At 38.8% G+C, this 22,778-nt stretch overlaps 1 long non-coding RNA gene across 2 annotated transcripts in view; it reads left to right on the top strand.

Moving 5' to 3' along the window:
- LOC107877135 overlaps window positions 1-12,096 on the top strand; it is a 23,067-nt gene extending 10,971 nt beyond the window's left edge. For both annotated transcript variants that reach the window (XR_007042738.1, XR_007042739.1), the window contains one exon: window positions 11,721-12,096. This is a non-coding gene — a long non-coding RNA (uncharacterized LOC107877135). The remainder of the gene's footprint in view (window positions 1-11,720) is intronic.
- The last annotated feature ends 10,682 nt before the right edge of the window (window positions 12,097-22,778 follow it).

The following is a 22,778-nucleotide window of genomic DNA, read 5'->3' on the forward strand; positions in this document are numbered from 1 at the left end:
ATCATGCCTTTGTAAAGAAAATTACTTTTGGGCACAAGAACGAAAGAGAGTTCTTGTTGAAAAACCCCACATACCTTGAATGATGAACTTTAGATCGATTCACATTTTTGAGATGTTAATCGTTCCTTTGAATGATGGTTCTTGGAGTTCTTGAACTAGGAACTTGGAATCTTGAATAAATTTGCAGAATTAATGTTGAACTTTGGAGGTTCTTGAAGTTGGATGTAGGAGCTTAGGGTTTTCTTTTTGAGGGAGTTTGATGAAATATAACATATAATGCTTCTATAGGCTTTAATATAGGGTTTGGGTGGATTTTGGGTGAGGGAAAATGACCAAAACGCCCCTAAAAATAAAAAAAAATTTGAATCTGTCCTTTGGTGGATTGTTTTGATAGTCTGAAGTAAATCAATCATAACGTTTTACTCCGATATTCAAATTGGTTGAAACCAATTTTATTAGAAATAGAACTCTCATATATTTCCATTGATATATAGTATCTCACCCAGATCATTGTGTACGAGGAGTTATGATCGTTTGAAGTTGACCCAAAAATTCACTTTTGATAGGCTGAAATAGATCGACCATAACTTTTTGCTCCGATAGACAAATTGGATGAAACCGATTTCATTGGAAAGAGGACTCGCAGAGATTTCCATTGATATATAGTAGATCACCCAGTTCATTATGTAAAAGTATTTATGATCATTTAAAGTTGGAGCAAAAATACGCCAGGCCTCAGTACTTTTTCTTGCATATTTTACTGTTCACTACTATTCACGGTTCGATCGGAATGTTCATAACTTGTCGCTCATGTGTCTGTTTTGGATGATCCACATATCGTTGGAAAGATTATTCAATACTCTACACAATGGTGGGTCATAATCTAAGTCATTCCGCACGGAAAATTTTTAATTCATTCTAGAAGATAGAACCCAACATGTTTACGCACAAAATTTTAACGAAAAATTTCCTGGGGTATTACATCTTCCCCCCTTGGAAAAATTCATCCTCGAATGACGGTAGACATGCCAAGATTAGATAGGGAATAGAGAATACAACTAAACCCATTCGTTAGACTCATCACCACATCGTTTCTCTCTCCGAATGCAACATAGAATGCATAAATTCAAGAAACTACAGCTAAACACATAATAAATGACAGCTGAACTGCTGCAACTTTTATCAAACGTGCATGATTTAGGAAAGAACGGTACCTTTGGATTGATTGGAGTTCGCGGAAAATAGGTGCGGGTACTAGGATGGTATATCCGCCTCAGCTTCCCAAGTTGCACCCTCAACAGATTGGTTTCGCCACAACACCTTGACCAAGGGAACTTCTTTGTTCCTTAGTCTTCGGACACTGAAATCAAGAATCTCAACAGGAATCTCATCAAAAGAAAGATTTCCTGGAATGTCAGCACTCACAGAGGAATCCACTACCACAACATCGCTAATATGCTTTCTAAACATGGAGACATGTAATATTGGATGAACAGAGGACAACCCGGAAGGCAACTCAACTTCATACGCTACCTTACCAACACGGCTAAGAATTTTGTAAGGACCAACATAACGGGGACTAAGCTTTCCCTTCTTTCCGAATCACTTCACCCCCCACATGGGTGAAATTTTTAGATACACTAGGTAACCAACTTCAAACTCAAGGTCTCTCTTTCTAACACATATGACTTCTGACAACTCTGCGCAGTTTTCAACCTTTCCCTAATCAATTTAACTTTTTCGATAGCCTCAAATACCGAATTAGGACCTCTCACAGCCGCTTCACCCACCTCAAACCAACCTATGGGTGATCTACACTTCCTTCCATATAAGGCTTCAAACGGAGCCATGCCAATACTAGAGTGGAAACTATTATTGTAAGCAAACTCTATCAACGGTAAGTGATCACCCCAACTTCCCTTACAATCAAGTGCACAAGCTCTCAACATATCCTCTAAGGTCTGGATTGTCCGCTCAGCCTGACTATCGGTCTATGGATAAAAAACAGAACTCAAAAGCACTTAGGTACCAAGACCCTTCTGAAAAGCGTTCCAAAATTGCGAAGTTACCTGAGTACCCCTATCCAAAATGATAGACAAGGGAACTCCATGCAGTCTGACTAGCTCTCTCGGATATACAATATAGCGTAATCCTCAGCAGTATATGAAGTATGAATAGGTAAGAAATGAGTAGACTTAGTCAACCTATCAACCACAACCCAAATGGAATCATGATGGGGTCGGAAAGGAGGTAAACCAATCACGAAGTCCATATTTATCTCTTCCCACTTCCAGGTGGGAATACTAAAATCTTGCATCATACCACTAGGTCTTTGGTGTTCAACCTTAACCTGTTGGCATGTTGCACACTTAGCTACAAATGCTGCTATATCTTTCTTCATGCCACTCCACCAATAGATTTACCACAAGTCTCGGTACATCTTGGTGGCACCAGGATGAATAGAATATCGTACCCCGTGTGCTTCTGCCATAATCCTCTGTCTCAGATCATCAATATTCGGGACACACAATCTACCCTGCAATCTCAACATACCATTTGTATGTTGACTGACTCCTTGACTGACTCTTTCAGTCTGACCAAACTAGCATCTAAGTATTGCTTTTCCTTCACTTCCGAAACCAAGGAGGATTCAGAACTACTCTGAACCCCTATACTATCTTCAGCAGAGTCAAACAACCTAACCCCCAATATAGCTAAACAATGTACATCACGAGCCAACTCTTTCTTACCTTCTACCACATGCGAAACACTACCCATGGACACGCTACTTAGGGTATTCGCCACAATATTGGCCTTGCCCGGATGGTACAACATACTCATATCATAGTCCTTTAACAATTCTAACCATCGTCTCTACCTAAGATTCAATTCTCTCTGGGTAAACACATACTACAGACTCTTATGATCAGTGAAAACATCAACATGGACACTATACAAATAGTGTCTCCAGATTTTCAAAGAAAACACAACAACAGCCAACTCAAGGTCATGGGTGGGATAATTTTTCTCATGGGGTTTCAACTGTCTAGAAACATAAGCTATCACCTTACCCTTCTGCATCAATACGCAACCCAACCCAACTCTCGAAGCATCACAATACACCACAAAACCATCAACACCATCAGGCAAAGTCAAAACAGGGGCTGAAGTGAGTCGAGTCTTCAACTCCTGAAAACTCTTCTAACAAGATTTGGACCACAAGAAATTCACTTTGTTTTGGGTTAACCGAGCCATAGGAGACGCTATAGAGGAGAAACCCTCAACAAAATGGCAGTAATAGCCAGCTAAACCCAAGAAACTTTAGATATCAATCGGAGAAATAAGTCTAGGCCAATTTCTAACAACTTCGGTCTTTTGGGGATCAACTCTAATACCCTCAGAAGAAATGATATGACCCAAAAAAGCAACTAACCTTAGCCAAAACTCACACTTACTGAACTTGGCAAACAACTTGTGATCTCTAAGGGTTTGTAAGACAGTTCGGAGATAATCAAAATGTTCATCCTCACTACGGGAGTACACCAGTATATCATCGATGAACACTATGGCAAATATATCCAGATATGATCTGAACACTCGATTCATGAGGTCCATGAAAGTTACTGGGGCATTAGTTAACCCAAAAGACATAACAAGAAACTCAAAATGGCCATAACGACTTTAAAAAATAGTTTTTGGGATGTCATACTCCCTTACTTTGAGTTGATGATAGTCGAAATGAAGGTCTATCTTTCAGAAATAACTTGCACCTTGCAATTGGTCAAACAAATTAGCTATTCACGAAAGGGGGTACTTATTTTTGATGGTGACTTTATTCAGTTGGCGGTAATCAATGCACATACGCAAAGAGCCATCTTTCTTTCTCACAAAAAACACAGACGCACCCCAAGGAGAAACACTGGGCCTTATAAAACCCTTATCTAGTAGATCTTTCAGTTGCTCTTTCAACTCCTTAAGTTCTGCAGGGGCCATACGGTAAGGAGGAATAAAAATGGGCTGAGTATCAGGAAGAAGATTAATCCCGAACTCTATCTCTCTATCAGGAGGTATCCCTGGGAGATCATCCGGAAAGACATCAAAAAACTCATTGACGACGTTAACAGACTGGAGTGTTGGAGTCTCAGGCTTAGTGTCTTTGGCTCTAACCAAATGGTAAATACACCCCTTAGAAATAAACTTTCTAGCTTTGAGGTAAGAGATAAAATGACTCTTGGGTGACACAGAATTCCCAGACCCCTTAAACATGGATGCACCCAAAAATTGAAACTTGACCACTTGGGTCGGACAATCAATAGAGGCATAAGAAGAATACAACCAGTCCATACCCAGAATCACATCAAAATCTACCATGTCTATCTCAATCAGATCAGCCAACAAGACTATGAAGAACGATAATAGAACACTTTTTATACACTTTCTGGGCAACAATCGAATCACCCACTGGGGTAGAAACTAAGATAGGCTCAGGAATAATCTCAGGACTCATTTCAAAATTCACAGTAATCAAAGGTGTAACATATGAGAAACTGGATCCAGGATCCAACAAAGCATACACATCAAACTGAAATATACGAAGCATACCAGTAACAACATCAGGAGAGTCCTCCTATTCATAGCGGGACGGTAAAGCATAGAATCTATTCTGGCGCTGCCCGCCAGTATTGCTAGAAGAGGCGCCCTGAGCTGGGGCTGGCCGAGTCGCTGGAACTGGAGCACTAATAGTCTAAGTCTGGGTATGAGGGCGATAGTCACGATGCCTTTGTCCATCCTGTGGACAATATCTAACTCTGTGACCCATGTCACCACACCGAAAACAACCTCTCCTTTCACCCCAACACTCACCCGAATGAGCCCTACCACACTTAGGAAACAGGGGACGATTTGGCTTACTGCCAGCACTATACTGGGACCTGGATGCATATGACCTGGTTCCTTGCTCCTGCCTACCTCTAGGTATGGGAGCACTAGCAGATGATGGTGCTGGCATAAACGAACGGTCCTGATACTGAGGGCGACTCCCTCCCTGCGATCTAGTCTGACCCTATTCGTCCTACTCGGACCAAGCTCTCTTATTCCCTCTCATTCTATCTCTCTCCTTAATCTTGTATGCCTTAATCTGTTGGGCATTCATCATTAGCCTAGAAAGATTCATCTCACTATTCAGCATAGCAGACCTACACTCCTTAACCACATAACTAGACACTCCAATCACAAACTTACTCATACTATCCCGATTATCATACACTATGTCAGGAACATACTTGGCCAACTGATTGAACTTTAGACAGTACTCCCTAACAGTCATAGAGCCCTATCGCAAGTTTATAAACTCTTCTACCATCGCCTCCCTTATCTCCAAAGGGAAAAACTTATCCAGGAATACATCCTGGAACTCTTGTCAAGTTGTAGGGACAGCTCCCTTACCTCTACCTTTTCTCCAAGCAACAACCCAGTCATAAGCAAGGTCTTTCAACCTATATGTAGCCAACTCCACTCTATGTTCCTCAGATACATGCATCACCTGAGTAATCTTTCGCACCTCCTCTAAAAACAACCGTGGATCCTCATCAGACTTGGACCCATAGAACTTCGACGGATTCATTCGCATGAAGTCATGGATCCTGGCAACAGCTGAATCACCTCCCTACTGCTGTGGAGCCGGGGCCGGGTTGGCCTAAACATTTGCAGTAACAGCTTGGGCCAGCACCTAAAAGGCTACCCAAAATTTAGCATGAGACACGTTTTCATTCAATGGGTCAGCGGGTTGAGGTTGCTGACCATCATTGTTTCTTCTCGCTCGACGTGGAGGCATATTTTTGAAACAGGAGAGCACAAATCAATAGCAGAGAGAGACACTTTAAGCACGATAGACTTCTAAAAGAAAGAATCATATTTTTTCCTAAAACGTCTTGTAGCCTCTTGCTCATAGATGTGACGCGCTACACATCGATGATTAAGACTCTACTTAACGCAGCTTGTCAGACTCCCTAGGATACCTTAAAATCTTAGGCTCTGATACAAGTTTGTAACGCCCCAAAAAATGAGTCCCGGAGCGTCACACGGTGCTTGAGGCTACGAGTAGCCCCAAGCTAACCCTTTGAGCCATTTTCATTCAGTTCAACACAAATCAATGGGGTTTTCATAAATAACCCTCAAATATCAACAGAGTAATCATCATCAAAGAATAAAAGAATTTCACAAAGATAACAAAATATGACTTATTAGTCAACTCCCAATATCTACACTAATCTGACAAGTCTCTAAGAAAATCAATAAAACCAGCGAGCTATTGAGACATGCCCCAACTGACTCATACTCAGTTATCAAATGTAAATAATTCCATGAAACCAATATCAGACATCACGTCCTCGGAACATAAGGACTGACCACAACAGAGGATGTAACTGAGCACCTGAACTTACATTATGAGAAAATGCAGCCCAAATCCAAAGATGTGGGTCAGTACCATGGAAAGGAACCGAGTATATGGGGTGTATGCAGTTGTATAAACATCATCATCATAAATATTTCTAAGAAATATCCAGGATGTATGAAAGACTCACATAGCCCGAATAAAATTACATAATCATGAGAGAAATAAGTACATAACACATATGAGTCATCATGTAATTTGTCAATCACTTTTAGTTCATCAAGAATATCAATTCTCATAATGTAAATATCATTTAAATCTTTCGAAAGAATAACTTTCAGAATTCCACTTTCAAATCACTTCACCATTCACCATAGACACAAAGAAACACACACACACACTGGGAGATCCTATAACCGACATAAACCATGTAAGCTACATGGAGTCCAATATACAATCCACGTTCGAGAGAGCCATCCTATCCTTGCCATCGGAGTAGGACTATCAATATCAAATCCACACAAACTAGTAATCACTATATAAATTAGCCTTAGGCTCACTCCTACAGGGGCACATAGTTCTAGGGAAGTAAGGTCACTTTATACCTTCCACTTGGTTCTAAAGATTTCTCCCGGACTTAGCTCATATCATTTCAAAGACAATTCACAACAAAACAATTTCAGTAATATATAAATATACATCTGGAGCCATCATGCTTCCCATCTATCAAAATCAACCACGTTGTGGATTTCTATCACACTCGAGTTCAAAACAACTCCATTAAGACCCAAAGGTCAAATCATTCAAAATATCTCAAATATTCAACATCAACACGCTTATAACACATACTTTCGGAAAAAAACACAATTTTCAATGGGGATTCATGACCCAAATATCAAAATCATCATAAATATCGTTCAAGATTTATGCTTTATATCTCCACACATGTAAATTCATCTTTTAAAATCATAAACATCAAGATTTTATAATAATCATCATAATATATGGGTTCATGATTCAAATTCATAAAAATCAAAAAAAAATCATGCCTTTGTAAAGAAAATTACTTTTGAGCACAAGAACGAAAGAGAGTTCTTGTTGAAAAATCCCACATAACTTGAATGATGAACTTTAGATCGATACTCATTTTTGAGATGTTAATCGTGCCTTTGAATGATTGGTTCTTGGAGTTCTTGAACTAGGAACTTGGAATCTTGAATAAATTTACAGAATTAATGGTGATCTTTGGAGGTTCTTAAAGTTGGATGTAGGAGCTTAGGGTTTTCTTTTTGAGGGAGTTTGATGAAATATAATATATAATACTTCTAATAGGCTTTAATATAGGGATTGGACGGATTTTGGGTGAGGGAGAATGACCAAAACACCCCTAAAAATAAAAAAAAAAATTTGAATCTGTCCTTTGGTAGACTATTTTGATAGTCTGAAGTAGATCAATCATAACATTTTACTCCGATATTCAAATTGGATGAAACCAATTTCATTAGAAAGAATACTCTCATATCTTTCTATTTATATATAGTATCTCACCCAGATCATTGTTTACAAGGAGTTATGATCGTTTGAAATTGACCCAAAATTTTTCTTTTGGTAGGCTGAAGTAGATCGACCATAACATTTTTCTCCGATAGACAAATTAGATGAAACTAATTTCATTGGAAAGAGGACTCATAGAGCTTTCCGTTGATATATAGTAGATCACCCAGATCATTATGTATAAGGAGTTATGATAGTTTAAAGTTGGAGCAAAAATACGCCAGGCCTCAGTACTTTTTCCTGCACATTTTACTGTTCACTACTATTCATGATTCGATCGGAATGTTCATAACTCGTCGCTCGGGTGTCCGTTTTGGATGATCCATATATCGTTGGAAAGATTATTCGATAATTTATGAAATGGTGGGTCATAATCTAAGATATTCCACATGGAAAATTTATAATTCATTCTAGAATATAGAACCCAACACGTTTACGCACAAAATTTCAACAAAAAATTTCCCGGGGTATTACAATGGCTCGCTGGTTTTATTGATTTTCTTAGAGGATTGTCATACTAGTATAGATGTTGGGAGTTGACTAATAAGTCGTATTTTGTTATCTTTCTGAATTTCTTTTATTCTTGGATGATGATTACCCTATTCATATTTGAGGGTTATTTATGGAAACCCCGTTGATTTGTGTTGAACTGAATGAAAATGGCTCAAAGGGTTACCTTGGGGCTGCTCATAGCCGTAAGCACCGTGTGGCGCTCTGGGACCCATTTTCTGGGGCATTACACTAAAAATACTTTCTAGGTATTGAGGGTGGTTAGTAAAGATCAAGTATTGTTATTTCTCAACGCAAGTATACCTTAGATATTCTTGAAGAGACAGGAATGATAGGATGTAGACCCATTGACACTCCTATGAATCTAAATGCTAAACTTCTACTAGGATAGGGGGAGCTACCTAGTGATCCTAAAAGGTATAGGCGGTTGGTTGGAAAGTTGAATTATCTCATAGTGACTAGACCTGACATCTCTTTTCCCGTGCGCATTGTGAGTTAGTTTATGACTTCCCTCTGTGATAGTCATTGGGACGCAGTTGTTTGTATTTTGCAATATATAAAGTCATCTCTAGGTGAAGGGCTACTTTTCAAGGATCGAGGCCATGAGCATATCATTGGATATATAGATGTTGATTAGGCAGGATCACCCTATGATAGACATTCTATATCTGAATATTGTGTTTTAGTAAGAGGTAATTTTATGTCCTGGAAGAGTAAGAAACAAAGTGTGGTTGCTCGATATAGTGCGGAAGTAGAATCTCGAGCAATGGCTGCAGCAACTTGTGAGAAGGTTTAGATCAAACAGTCGCTAAGAGAACTAAAATTTGGAGAAATTGGTATGATGGAACTTGTATGTGATAATAAAGTAGCCTTTTATATTGCTTCTAATCTAGTGTTCCATGAGAGGACTAAGCACATAGAGATCAATTGTCACTTTATCAGAGAAAAGATACTCTCCGGAATATTTTTACAAAATTTGTGAACTCAAGTGATCAACTTGAAGATATCTTCACCAAGTCACTCACTAGTCCTCGTATTAATTACATTTGTAACAAGGTAGGTACATTTGAATTGTATGCACCAGCTTAAGGAGTGTTAAAATATGATTAGGAATATGAATAGTATACAAAATCCTACTAAAAAATCTAATATAGTGTCTATAAATAGGGTCTCAATGTAATAATTTAGATACAATAGTTCACTAATAATATTTTCTCTATTATTACTTACACTTTCAACTATTTATGTAAAATCTATTTTATTCTTTTGAAGAAAGAACCTCAACTTTTGTTTTAAGGGATAATTGATCTCTCTTATGTTCTAGGTCGATATAATCATTGAGGGTTTGAAGTACCTTCAGGGTCTCTAGTTTGAGCATCCACATTTTCTTGGAGAGCACCATAGATCTTAGCAACATGAATATTTACCCTTGATTTCATACCATGATTAGACTCAAGAAGCTATTTTAGATCAACATAATTACCTCTAAAAGGATTGGATGTTTTCTCCCCCTCCATTGTTGTCTTGTTAGTAGCAGGTATATTAGTTTGTTTAATCACATTTGTAGATTTCTAGTCAAATTTTGGTGGCGGAGGTCTTCTATTCCTACGTTGCTTCTTCTTGACAACCTAAAACTTAGTTCGTCCTTCTCCACCTCTTTCTCCCTTTGCACAGACCTGCAAACTTTCTATATGTGCCAAAATTTTGTACATTTTATACATAATTTAGGATGCCAATCATACTCTATATCCTACTGAAAGGATCCTATTGGTGTCATAATTTCTATAGAGTTCAAGAAGGATTGTGACACGCCAGTTTCCATAAGAATTATAGCATATGAGATTCTGTCCATCAAAGCAGTGAAACTATTAGTACGAACGGGCTTTGATATTGCACTTGCAACCTTGATTAAAGCATCACTAAACAATATCCCACTAGCAAACTTGGGAAAGAGACCAACAAAGGTATAGTAGTAAGACAATTAGGATCAAACTCAAAGTTTATATCCCAATTTTAAAGAATAAAAGGTTTATTGAAAAAAGTATAGGGCCCCAATTTTATAACTTTATCTCGGTCTTCAATTGACTCAAAATAAAAAATGTAGTACCCCTCATCATGAATCAAAATTTAGGGATTATTCACAAATCTCCAACCAATCTTAACACAAAGTTCTCTAAGGTTTTGACATACAGAGTATCTCCAATTACGCAGCTAATAAGTACAAATTCCTAGTAAATTTCTTATTCCTTTAGATCTTCCTTCTCAATATTCACATAAATTTTACCATTCTTGGATATAGGGGTACATAGGATAGGGCTTTACCTTTCTTCACCTCTCTGTCACCCTCTTACCCAGCGTACTCCACCAGCGATAGTTGTATAGACGACCCAACTTCTAAGAATTGAAGCCTCCAAGCAGTTGGTTGTGTACTAGTGGACACACCACCATATAGTTTACAACAATATTTTCGACCTAAGGCCACACTAAATTTGGATCGACACTTGAAAAGTGTTGCCTAAACTACTTTTGGGTAGGCTTTTAAAATATAGCCTTAGTATTTAGATTTTGGCCACATAAATCTTTGACAATATTTTTAAAGTATGCTCTTTAAAATTATAAGTTATTCTTGCTTTATAAGTATAGCTAAATCACAAAATATTTGCGAAACTTATATATAGATATGGTTAAGTTTTTAAATGTGTTGTTTTTATAATTCTAAAGACAACACATAACAAGTGTGCTTTAGTAATATTCATAAATTTTCAGCCCAAGTAATTAATTCTCTCCATATGTCTATATCTTTGCCCCAAATTTTAAAACGCAAAATATATACTTCTCGAATCTCACTCGATCATAAAACTAGGTTTCTCTTTTCACTACCTATGACACCTTAATTTAATTTCAGAATGATAATTTTAGATTATTTATATGCCTGCACTAAGGAGAGAGAGATGAACGATAATAGGGAAGTTATAGAAAGAAACTTAAGAAAAAAAATTATGATTTGAACTGCATCCAAGCTACGATAAATGAGTTTTGACAAATAACGAGCCATAACTCTGGCGATGAGTCCAACTACCATCATTTGTTTTACTTCTGTTACCATCAGCGAACAAATCTGGCCAAAAAATTCATACTCCAAGCAGACTATTTTAGGCTTTATTTTAGATGATGTATTGATTGTTTTGTGACAATTCTTTCGTTATTGTGATTATACTAACTATTGGTTCTTTATTTTTTGTTCTTTTCAAATGTTTTTCAGTGACGTGTTGATATTTTTCTGCTGTAAGACGAATGCTATTTCAGTGCATGGCGCGTCGCACCAGAGACCAAAATGGCACTTGTCAATTTCCAAAAATCCTCCGCGATAGCCCTGCTTCGCACCAAGCTTCCAGGTCACAATAATTGTCATTTTACCAAGCTCCGCGTCGTGCCGGGGCCCTAAATCGGGATAAATTCTGCGTAGTTTTCAGTTTTCGTTTTAAACTCCTCAAGGGAAATATAGTAACTTACCAAAACCCTATATATACTCTTTAAACACGGGATTGAAGCCCCAAAGCATCCCTTTACATTAATTTTATCAAAATTCACTCAAGAATAGTCAAGAACAAGTCTAGGGTTTCCATTGGGGTTTCAAGCTTCAAGCAAATTCAACCGTAGATTCCACAAAATCTTAATCTAAGGTATGCGTAGTGTTCATCTATGGATTCAATCCATTCATAGATCTCAAGAACCATGTTTTTAAATGTTATTTTGTAAACTCTTTGTGGTGATATAAGCATGTACATGTTGATGATTGTTGTTTAAGTTTCAAGATGATATCTAAAGATGTTTTCATGAAATATATGTGGTTGTTAGTTGAAAAACATGAACTTTAGGTGGTTTGATGTGATGCAAGTATGAAATCCACCTATGCTTTAAAGAATACATGCAAAGTGTTTGATAAAATGCCTAGGTTTCTAGAAACCCATAATTACATGATTCCATGATATCTAAATGACAAGTCCATATTAGTTATACACTTCCATATGAATTTCCGTGCTATGTATGTGTTGTTATTGTTGTGGCATGAAGCATGTGTGATAATGGAAATATGAATTATATACACAAAATGTATCCATGCTCTCCCTACTATGTTGAGATGTGAATAAATACATGAAGTATACTATCCGCTACTTATAATATTATGAAATGTGGACTCTAATCTTATGATCAAGTCATGTCATGTGTGTCAGTTTTCTTTTATCAGGTCCTGGGGGTATTTGCACCTGAAAAATATAGCTGTGTGCCTAGAGCCATGTCATATGCCACGATAAATCTCAGTCAAGTTATACTCTATAGAACTCAATCAGTCATGTGACTCAGTAAACATCAAAAATCTCATGATCTCAGTTAACTCTCAAATAATAGTACTACTCCGTCAGTCAATAGATGTCAGTTATTCAGTCCATTTACAGCCAGTTGAATCATGTTTAGTCCCTTTAGATGTGAGTAGAAGTTAGCACTAAGTGAACCCAAGGATAGAAACTCACCTGCCAGCTCAGGGTGTGATTCTTAGCAGTCATCGTTGTGTTCCAGAACTACGTAGCCAGCGTAGGTTGAGATATCTTAACCTGTTAGATTAGGGTTGATGACATGGCTTAACTTGTCATTTTAGGGTCCCACCGTTCTCACTTTGAGTACCTGCCAAATAAGGGTCACTCACAACTGTCCTTACCAGTGGCGTAGTACTGATACCCCTTCAGTCGGGGCAGAGATTGGACCCCAGCTTAGCCGTAATGGTATACATGGGGCATGTCAGTGAAACAACTACCTCCCATAGTTTCAGTATCAGTCTCAGTAAAAGAACTCAGATAGTTCTTCAGATATCAGTATACCAGGACTGTTAGATACAGTCAAATTCAGTTATAGCATGGGACTCAGAGAGTTCTACCAGATTCAGGACTGTCAGATACAGTCGCTCATGTTATTAGAACTATAGTTCCAGTCATGTATTAGCGTACATATTTAGCTACCACGTACTCACAATCTCAGTTACTAAGTATGTATGTTTGTACTCTTACGATCATATCAGTCAGTCAGTTAGCATCATTCATGCATGTAAACCCTTTGCATTAGCCTACCTCACTCGTATACTTAGTGCTCTAGTTGTACTGATGCATTTGCACTATGTTGCTTTCTTTTTATGTTACACCATAGGTCTAGAGCCACGAGTTCCAGACCAGCAGTAGCTTTCCAGTTACAGTGATTCCTCATCCATTCGAGGATAATATGATTTGATTTATTCATTTATTACTTCAATTCAGTTTTATAGAGTTAGTTAGAGACATGTTCCTTCAACTCCTTATTCAGGTAGTACTTAAAGGCTTTTAGATTTAGTCGGATTTATCTATCAGATTCAGTATTCAGTTTTATATTCAGTTGTTTTGGGTATTGATTACCCCATGTATGTTACTATATCTCTTCAGTTGAACCTTATGGCCTACTTGTTTAGGTTTTCTGCATATTATATGTATATTATGCAGTTTACAGGTACAGATATCAGTCATGATTTAGCTTGTGGTCTCTCGGGGTTATGAGCACCATGTAGTATTCTAATTCAGAAAATCGGGGCGTTACAAACTTGGTATTAGAGCCTAAGGTTCAATAGAGTCCTAGGATTTCTGATAGCCGTATCTAGTAGAGTTTTGTGCATGGGTGTGTTGCACGCCACATTTATGTACAGGAGGCTATATGATGTTTTAGGAACAGTTTCCCTTCTTTCAGTATTCATGTCGTGCTAGTGAGCATAATCTTAAGTTAAAATCCCAGTCCAATCCATCCTTCTCTTATTTCAGAATATGACCTTAGCTAGACTTATACCCATGCTCAGCAGATAGAGGAGCAGAAGGTTAGGACTAGAGAGAGGCAGAACAAGAGAGCAAAATCAGGTAGTTTCAATTTTGCTCAGCCCAAATCAGAGGGAGGGAACCGTTCGTAGTTTCATCCCAAGTCAGTAGCTCCAGCTCCTTTCTCCGCTAGTGCCCCAGTTCCAAAATTCAGAGACGGTGACAGAGAAAGCGACAGGCTCTAAATCCCAGGGTAGTGGTAGCAGTGCCCGAACAAATCCCCTTTGTCAGGCTTATGGTAAGAACCACAGGGGTATTTAAAGAGCCGGTAGTGATGTCTGTTTTTATTGTGGCAAGCCAGGCCACAGGATTAGAGAGTGCCTGCAGTCAGGTCTTCAGGTTCAACAAATTTGTTCTGCAGCTCAGTCTGGTTTCCCGAACCAGTAGGGTGCCATTTCCAGTGCTACAAATGGGCAACGCCCAAATAGACTCTATGCCCTTCAGACCCGACAGGATTAGGAAAATTCTCTTGATGTCGTTACTGGTACGTTACAAATTTTCCATGTTCATGCTTATGCTTTGCTAGACCCAGGTGTATCCTTGTCTTTTGTTACTCCATACATAGCAGGTGATTTTGGAATCAGTCCTGAGATTTTAGCAGAGCCCTGTTCAGTCTCTACCCCAGTTGGGAAAACCATTATAGCCTGATGGGTATACAGGAACTGCCTAATTATGATATTTTAGAAATCCATGTCAGCAGATTTAGTCGAGTTAGAGATGGCAGACTTTGATGTCATTCTCGACATGGATTGGCTTCATTCCTGCTATGCCACAATCGACTACAGAAATAGGATAGTTCAGTTTCAGTTCCCAAATGAGCCCGCCTTAGAGTGGAAGGGTAGTGTTTCAGCGTTCAGGGGTCAGCTTGTTTCCTACCTTCGGGCAAGGAAAATATTTCTAAGGGGTGTGTGTATCATCTCCTGCATGTTAAATATTCCAGTTCCGAATCTCCCAGTCTTAAATTTGTCTCAGTGGTTAGTGAATATTCAAATATCTTTCCCGAAGATCTTCCAGGCATTCTTCCCGAAAGGGAAATAGATTTTGGCGTAGACCTTCTTCTAGATACTCAGCCTATCTCTATCCTGCCATATAGAATGGCCCCAGTAGAACTTAAGGAACTGAAAGATCAGTTGAAAGATCTCTTAGATAAGGGATTCATCAGGCCCAGTGTATCCCCATGGAGTGTGCCAATGTTATTCGTGCACAAGAAAGATGATTCTCTCAGGATGTGTATTGATTACCGTCAGCTCAACAAAGTTACGGTCAAGAATAGGTATCCACTTCCCAGAATAGATGATCTGTTTGACCAACTTCAGGGTGCTCGTTATTTCTCCAAGATAGACCTCAGATCAGGCTATCATCATCTCAGAGTTAGAGAATGTGACATCCCGAAGACAGCTTTCCATACTCGGTATGGTCACTTTAAATTTATAGTCATGTCCTTTGGTCTAACCAATGCCCCTGCAACTTTCATGGACTTGATGAACCATGTGTTCAAGTAGTACTTGGACATATTCATCATAGTTTTTATAGATGATATTCTGGTCTATTCTCGCACTGAGCTTGATCATTCAGACTATCTCAGAATTGTTCTTCTGACCCTCAAAAATCATCAGTTATTTGCCAAGTTTAGTAAGTGCGAGTTTTGGGTAAGTTCAGTAGCATTTCTTTGTCATATTATTTTTGGTGAGGGCATTAGAGTAGATCCTCAGAAAATCGAAGCGGTAAGAAACTGGCCCAGACCCGTATCTCCAACAGATATCAGGAGTTTCTTGGGTTTGGCTGGCTATTATAGATGATTTGTCAAGGGATTTTCTTCTATTACATCTCCTATGTCCAGATTGACTCAAAAAAAGGATAAGTTTTAGTGGTCAGATCCATACGAGAAGAGTTTTTAGGAATTGAAGACTCAACTTACTACAGCTCCAGTTCTATCTCTTCTAGATGGTTCAGATGGGTTCGTAGTATATTCTGATGCATCCAGGGTGGGTTTAGATTGTGTCCTCATGCAGCATGGTAAGGTCATAACCTATGCCTCCAGACAATTAAAGCCCCATGAGAAGAATTATCCTACTCATGATCTTGAGTTAGCAGCCGTAGTTTTTGCCTTAAAGATTTGGAGGCATTATCTTTACAGAGTTCATGTAGACATCTTCACAAATCCTAAGAGTCTCCAGTATGTCTTTTCTCAAAAATATCTCAATCTTCGTCAGATAAGGTGGTTAGAGCTCTTGAACGACTATGACATGAGTGTCCTTTATCATCCGAGCAAGGCCAACATTGTGGCCGATGCTCTCAGTAGACTCTCCATGGGCAGTATTTCTCATATTAAGGATAGCAAGAAAAAGATAGCTCAGGAAATCCATCAGTTTGCCAGACTAGGCATTCTCTTAGTTGACTTTTCAGAGGGTGGTGTATGTGTTTAGAGTAGTTCAGAGTCATCTCTAGTTTCTGAGGTGAAAGTAAAGCAAGACATAGATCCTAGCCTTGTCAAGATGAAAGAGTCAGTTCAGAATCAAAAAGTTTAGGTTTTCTCCCAAGGTGGAGATGGTGTTCTTCGTTGTCAGGGTCGTTTGTGTGTTCTAGGTGTAGATGACTTGAGGCAATGAATTCTTGCAGAAGCACATGGTGTGCGATACTCCATTCATCCAGGGGCCACTAAGATGTACCGCAATTTATGGGAGATCTATTGGTGAAGTGGGATAAAGAGTGATATTGCAGAGTTTATGGCTAGGTGCTCTACATATTAGCAGGTTAACATAGAGCATCAGAAACCTAGTGGATCCATGCAGGAGATCACTATTCCTACTTGGAAGTGGGAAAAAGTGAACATAGACTTCGTGATGGGTTTGCCTAGAACTCATCATCAGCATAATTTAGTTTGGGTCATTGTAGATAGAATGACCAAGTCAGCCTATTTCCTTCCAGTTCGTACCTCCTATTCATCCGAGGATTACGCCAAACTCTACATCAGGAGTTGGTCAGATTACACGGTGTTCCCTCATCTATCATCTTAGATAGAGGTACCCAGTTCACCTCTTACTTTTGGAAAGCATTCTAAAAGGGTCTCGATACCCAAGTTCATCTCAGTACAACATTTTATCCTTAGATAGATGGTCAAGTAGAAAGGACCATTCAAACTCTTGAAGATATGCTAAGGGCGTGTGCAATTGATTTCAAGGTAAGTTGGGATGAACACTTCGCCTTGATTGAGTTTGCATAAAATAATAGCTATCATTCCAGTAGTCAGATAGCTCCATTCGAAGCTCTCTATGGTAGGAGATGTAGATCTCTGATCAGTTGGTTCAAAGTTAGTGAGGCCTCAGTCATAGGTCCTGACTTAGTATTCGACACCTTAGAGAAAGTTTAGTTGATCAGAGAGAGACTCCGGGCTGCTCAAAGCTGACAAAAATCTTATGCAGATGTTCGTAGGAAGGATCTCGAGTTCGCGGTCAATGACTATGTCTATCTTAAGATCTCTCCCATGAAGGAAGTGAAGAGGTTCGGCAAGAAAGGGAAACTCAGTCCCCGATATATTGTTTCCTTCAGGATTCTCAGTCGCTTCGGCAAGGTAGCTTATGAGCTAGAATTACCTTCAGATCTAGCCTTAGTTCATCCAGTCTTCCACATCTCTTTGATCAAGAAGTGCATAGGTGACCCAGCAGTTGTAGTCACTGTTTAGAGCATTGACATTCAGAACAACCTCTCTTATGAAGAGATTCCAGTCGAAATCTTAGACTATAAGACTCGTCGATTAAGGAACTAAAAAGTCCCTCTAGTTAAGGTTCTTTGGAAAAATCATTCTCATGAGGGAGCTACTTGGGAAACAGAAACAGATATGCGTACCAAGTATCCTCACCTCCTCCCCGCAAATTCAGATCAAGCTCAAGGTAACAGTTCTCCTTAAGCTTATTCAGTTTCATGTTCATGTCCCCAGTTTAAACTTGGTATCTATTACCGTTGCATACTCATTCATGCATTCATATATCAGTTCAATTATAAGGTCATGCATCAGATATGCATTCTCATCTTGAGAAGCTCAGTTTATCAGATTGCTCAGTTACGCATCCATGTACCAGTTATCCATACGTTAGATATTCATGAGTTCAGTATGTTTAGCATGTCAGTCATGAGATAATATTTCAGTCCTTCATGTTCAGTTCATGTTCGGCTTGTCTTATTCTTCCCTCTGAGTTAAGTCTCATTCAAGGATGAATGTTCCCAAAGAGGAGATATTGTAATACCCCAAAAAATCCAACTCAATATTAGCTCCATGTTTCAAGATCATGAATAGTACATCATGGTTCCTTGGTAGTTTCATGATCAAGGTTGATGTGAATTAAGGTCTCAAATATGTCCTAGCTATTATGCGAATCAAAACATTCCTTACCGATTGAATTCTTGAGAAGGATATTGGTATTGTCAACTTCAAATGAGAATATCTCTCATTATACTACGAATTTTTTATCCCATGACCTACCAACGGATATATAATTTAATAAGCTTTCCGTCGATACCAAATTCGCCTAAAACGAACACCCGGTGAAAAAGTTATGGCTATTTTAAGTTTTTGCTATAAGACTAATACCATTTCAGTGCATGGCACGTCGTGTCAGAGGCCAAAATGTCACTCGTCAATTTCTAAAAAGCCTTTGCGATAGACCTGCTTCACGCCAAGCTTCCTGGTCACAATGATTGTCATTTTACCAAGCTCTGTGTCGCGCCGGGGCCCTAAATCGGGATAAATTCTGCGTAGTTTTCAGTTTTCATTTTAAACTCCTCAAGGGTAATATGGTAACTTCCCAAAACCTAATATATACTTTTTAAACACGGTATTGAAGCCCCAAAGCAGCCCTTTACATTAATTTTATCAAAATTCACTCAAGAATAGTCAAGAACAAGTCTAGGGTTTCCATTGGGGTTTCAAACTTCAAGCAAATTCAACCGTAGATTCCACGAATTCTTAATCGAAGGTATGGGTAGTGTTCATCTATGGATCCAATCTGTTCATAGAGCTCAAGAACCATGTTTTTAAATGTTATTTTGTAAACTCTTTGTGGTGATATAAACATGTACATGTTGATGATTGTTGTTTAAGTTTCAAAATGATATCTAAAGATGTTTTCATGAAATATATGTGGTTGTTAGTTGAAAAACATGAACTTTAGGTGGTTTGATGTGATGCAAGTATGAAATCCACCTATGCTTTAAAGAATGCATGCAAGGTGTTTGATAAAATGCCTAGGATGCTAGAAACCCATAATTACATGATTCCATGATATCTAAATGACAAGTCCATATTAGTTATATACTTCCATATGAATTTCCGTGCTATGTATGTGTTGTTATTGTTGTGGCATGAAGCATGTGTGATAATGGAAATATGAATTATATACACGAAATATATCCATGCTCTCCCTACCATGTTGAGATGTGAATAAATACATGAAGGGTCCTTATCGCCTTTCCCCGGTTCAGGGTATGTGTACTATCCCCTACTTATAATATTGTGAATTGTAGACTCTAATCTTGTGATCAAGTCATGTCATGTGTGCCAGTTTCCTTCTATCGAGTCCTGGGGGTATTCGTACCCAAAAAATATAGTTGTGTGCCTAGAGCCATATCATACGCCATGATAAATCTCAGTCAAGCTATACTCTATAGAACTCAATCAGTCATGTGACTCGGGAAACATCAAAAATCTCATGATCTCAGTTAGCTCTCAGATAATAGTACTACTCTGTCAGTCAACAGATGTCAGTTATTCAGTCCATGTACAGCTAGTTGAATCATGTTCAGTCCCTTCATATGGGAGTAGATGTTAGCACCGAGTGAACCCAAGGATAGGAACTCACCTGCCAGCTCAGTGTGTGATTCTCAGTAGTGATCCTTATGTCCCAGAACTACGTAGCCAGTGTAGGTTGAGACATCTTAACTTGTCAGATTAGGGTTGATGAGGTGGCTTAACCGTTAGTTTAGGGTTCCACCATTCTCACTGAGTACCTGCTAGATAAGGGTCACTTACAACTGTCCTTACCAGTGGTGCGGTATTGACACCCCTCCAGTTGAGGCAGAGATTGAACCCCAGCTTAGCCATAATGGTATACATGGGGCATGTCGGTTAAACAACTACCTCCTACAGTTTTAGTATCATTCTTAGTAAAAGAACTCAGACAATTCTTCAGATATCAGTATACCAGGACTGTTAGATACTACCAAATTCAGTTATAGCACAAGGACTCAAAGAGTTCTACCAGATTCAGGACTGTCAGACACAGTCGCTCATGTTATCAGAACTATAATTCTAGTCATGTATTAGCATACATATTTAACTACCACATACTCACGATCTCAGTTACTAAGTATGTGTGTTTGTACTCTTACATTCATATCAGTTAGTTAGTTAGCATTATTCATGCCTGTAAACCCTTTACATTAGCCTACCTCACTCGTATACTCAGTACTCTAGTTGTACTGATGCATTTATGCTATGGTACTTTCTTTTCATATTACACCATAGGTCTAGAGCCACGAGTTCCAGACCAGCAGTAGCTTTTCAGTCACAGTGGTGCAGTGAGTCCTCATCCATTCGAGGATAGTATGATTTGATTTATTCATTTATTACTTCAATTCAGTTTTACAGAGTTAGTTGGAGACATGTTCCTTCAACTCCTTATTCAGACAGTACTTAGCGGCTTTCAGATTTAGTCGAATTTAGCTATCAGATTCAGTATTCTATTTTATATTCAGTTGTTTTGGGTATTTATTACCCCATGTATGTTACTATGTCTCTTTAGTTGAACCTTATGGCCTACATGTTCAGGTTTTCAACGTATTATATGTATATTATGCAGTGTACAGGTACAGATATTAATCATGGGTTAGCTTGTGGTCCCTTGGGGTTATGAGCACCGTGTTGCATTCCGATTTAGAAAATTGGGGCGTTACAAACTTGGTATCAGAGCCTAAGGTTCAATAGAGTCCAAGGAATTCTTAAAGCCACATTTAGTAGAGTCTTGTGCATGGGTGTGTTTTGCGCCACATTTATGTACAGAAGGCTATAAGATGTTTTAGGAACTGTTTCCCTTCTTTCAGTATTTATGTCGTGCTAGTGAGCATAATCTCAAGTTAAACTCCCAGTCCAATCCATTCTTCTCTTGTTTTAGAATATGACCTTAGCTAGACTCATGAACTATGCTCAGCAGATAGAGGAGCAAAAGGTTAGGACTAGAGAGAGGTAGAACAAGAGAGCAAAATTAGGTAGTTTTAGTTTTGCTCAGCCCAAATCAGAGAGAGGGAACCGTTCACAGTTTCATCCCAAGTCAGCAGCTTCAGCTCCTTCCTCCGCTAGTGCCCCAGTGCTAAAATTCAGAGACGGATGTAGAGATAAAACTCCAGGCTCTAAATCTTAGGGTAGTGTTAGCAGTGCCTGAACAAATCCCCTTTGTCAGGCGTGTAGTAAGAACCATAAGGGTATTTACAGAGCCGGTAGTGATGTCTGTTTTGGTGGTGGCAAGCCAGGACATAGGATTAGAGAGTGTCCGCAGTCAGGTCTTCAGGGTCAGCAAATTCGTTCCGCAGCTCAGTCCGATTGCCTGAATAAGCAGGGTGCCACTTCCAGTGCTATTAGTGGGCAACACCCAAATAGACTCTATGCTCTTCAGACCCGACAGGATTAGGAAAATTCTCCTGATGTCATTACTGGTATGTTACAAATTTTCCATGTTCATGATTATTTTTTGCTAGATCTAGGTGCATCCTTGTCTTTTGTTACTCCGTATATAGCAGGTGATTTTGGAATTAGTCTCGAGATTTTAGCAGAGCCCTTTTCAGTCTCTACCCCAGTGGGCAAAACCATCATTGCCCGGTAGGTGTATAGGAACTGCCCAATTATGCTATTAAAGAATGCATGCAAGGTGTTTGATAAAATGCCTAGGATGCTAGAAACCTATAATTACATGATTCCATGATATCTAAATGACAAGTCCATATTAGCTATACACTTCCATATGAATTTTCATGCTATTTATGTGCTGTTGTTTTTGTGGCATAAAGCATGTATGATAATGGAAATATGAATTATGTACACGAAATGTATCCATGATCTCCCTACCATGTTGAGATGTGAATAAATACATGAAGTAACTATCCCCTACTTATAATATTGTGAATTGTGGACTCTAATCTTGTGATCAAGTCATGTTATGTGTGCCGATTTCCTTCTATCGAGTCCTGGGGGTATTCGTACTCAAAAAACATAGCTGTGTACCTAGAGCCATGTTATGTGCCACGATAAATCTCAGTCAAGCTATACTCTATAGAACTCAGTCAGTCATGTGACTCAGGAAATATCAGAAATCTCATGATCTCTGTTAACTCTCAGATAATAGTAGTACTCCATCAGTCAACGGATGTCAGTTATTCAGTCTATG

This window comes from Capsicum annuum, chromosome 7, assembly GCF_002878395.1.
Source record: "Capsicum annuum cultivar UCD-10X-F1 chromosome 7, UCD10Xv1.1, whole genome shotgun sequence".
Classification (NCBI taxonomy): Eukaryota; Viridiplantae; Streptophyta; class Magnoliopsida; order Solanales; family Solanaceae; genus Capsicum; species Capsicum annuum.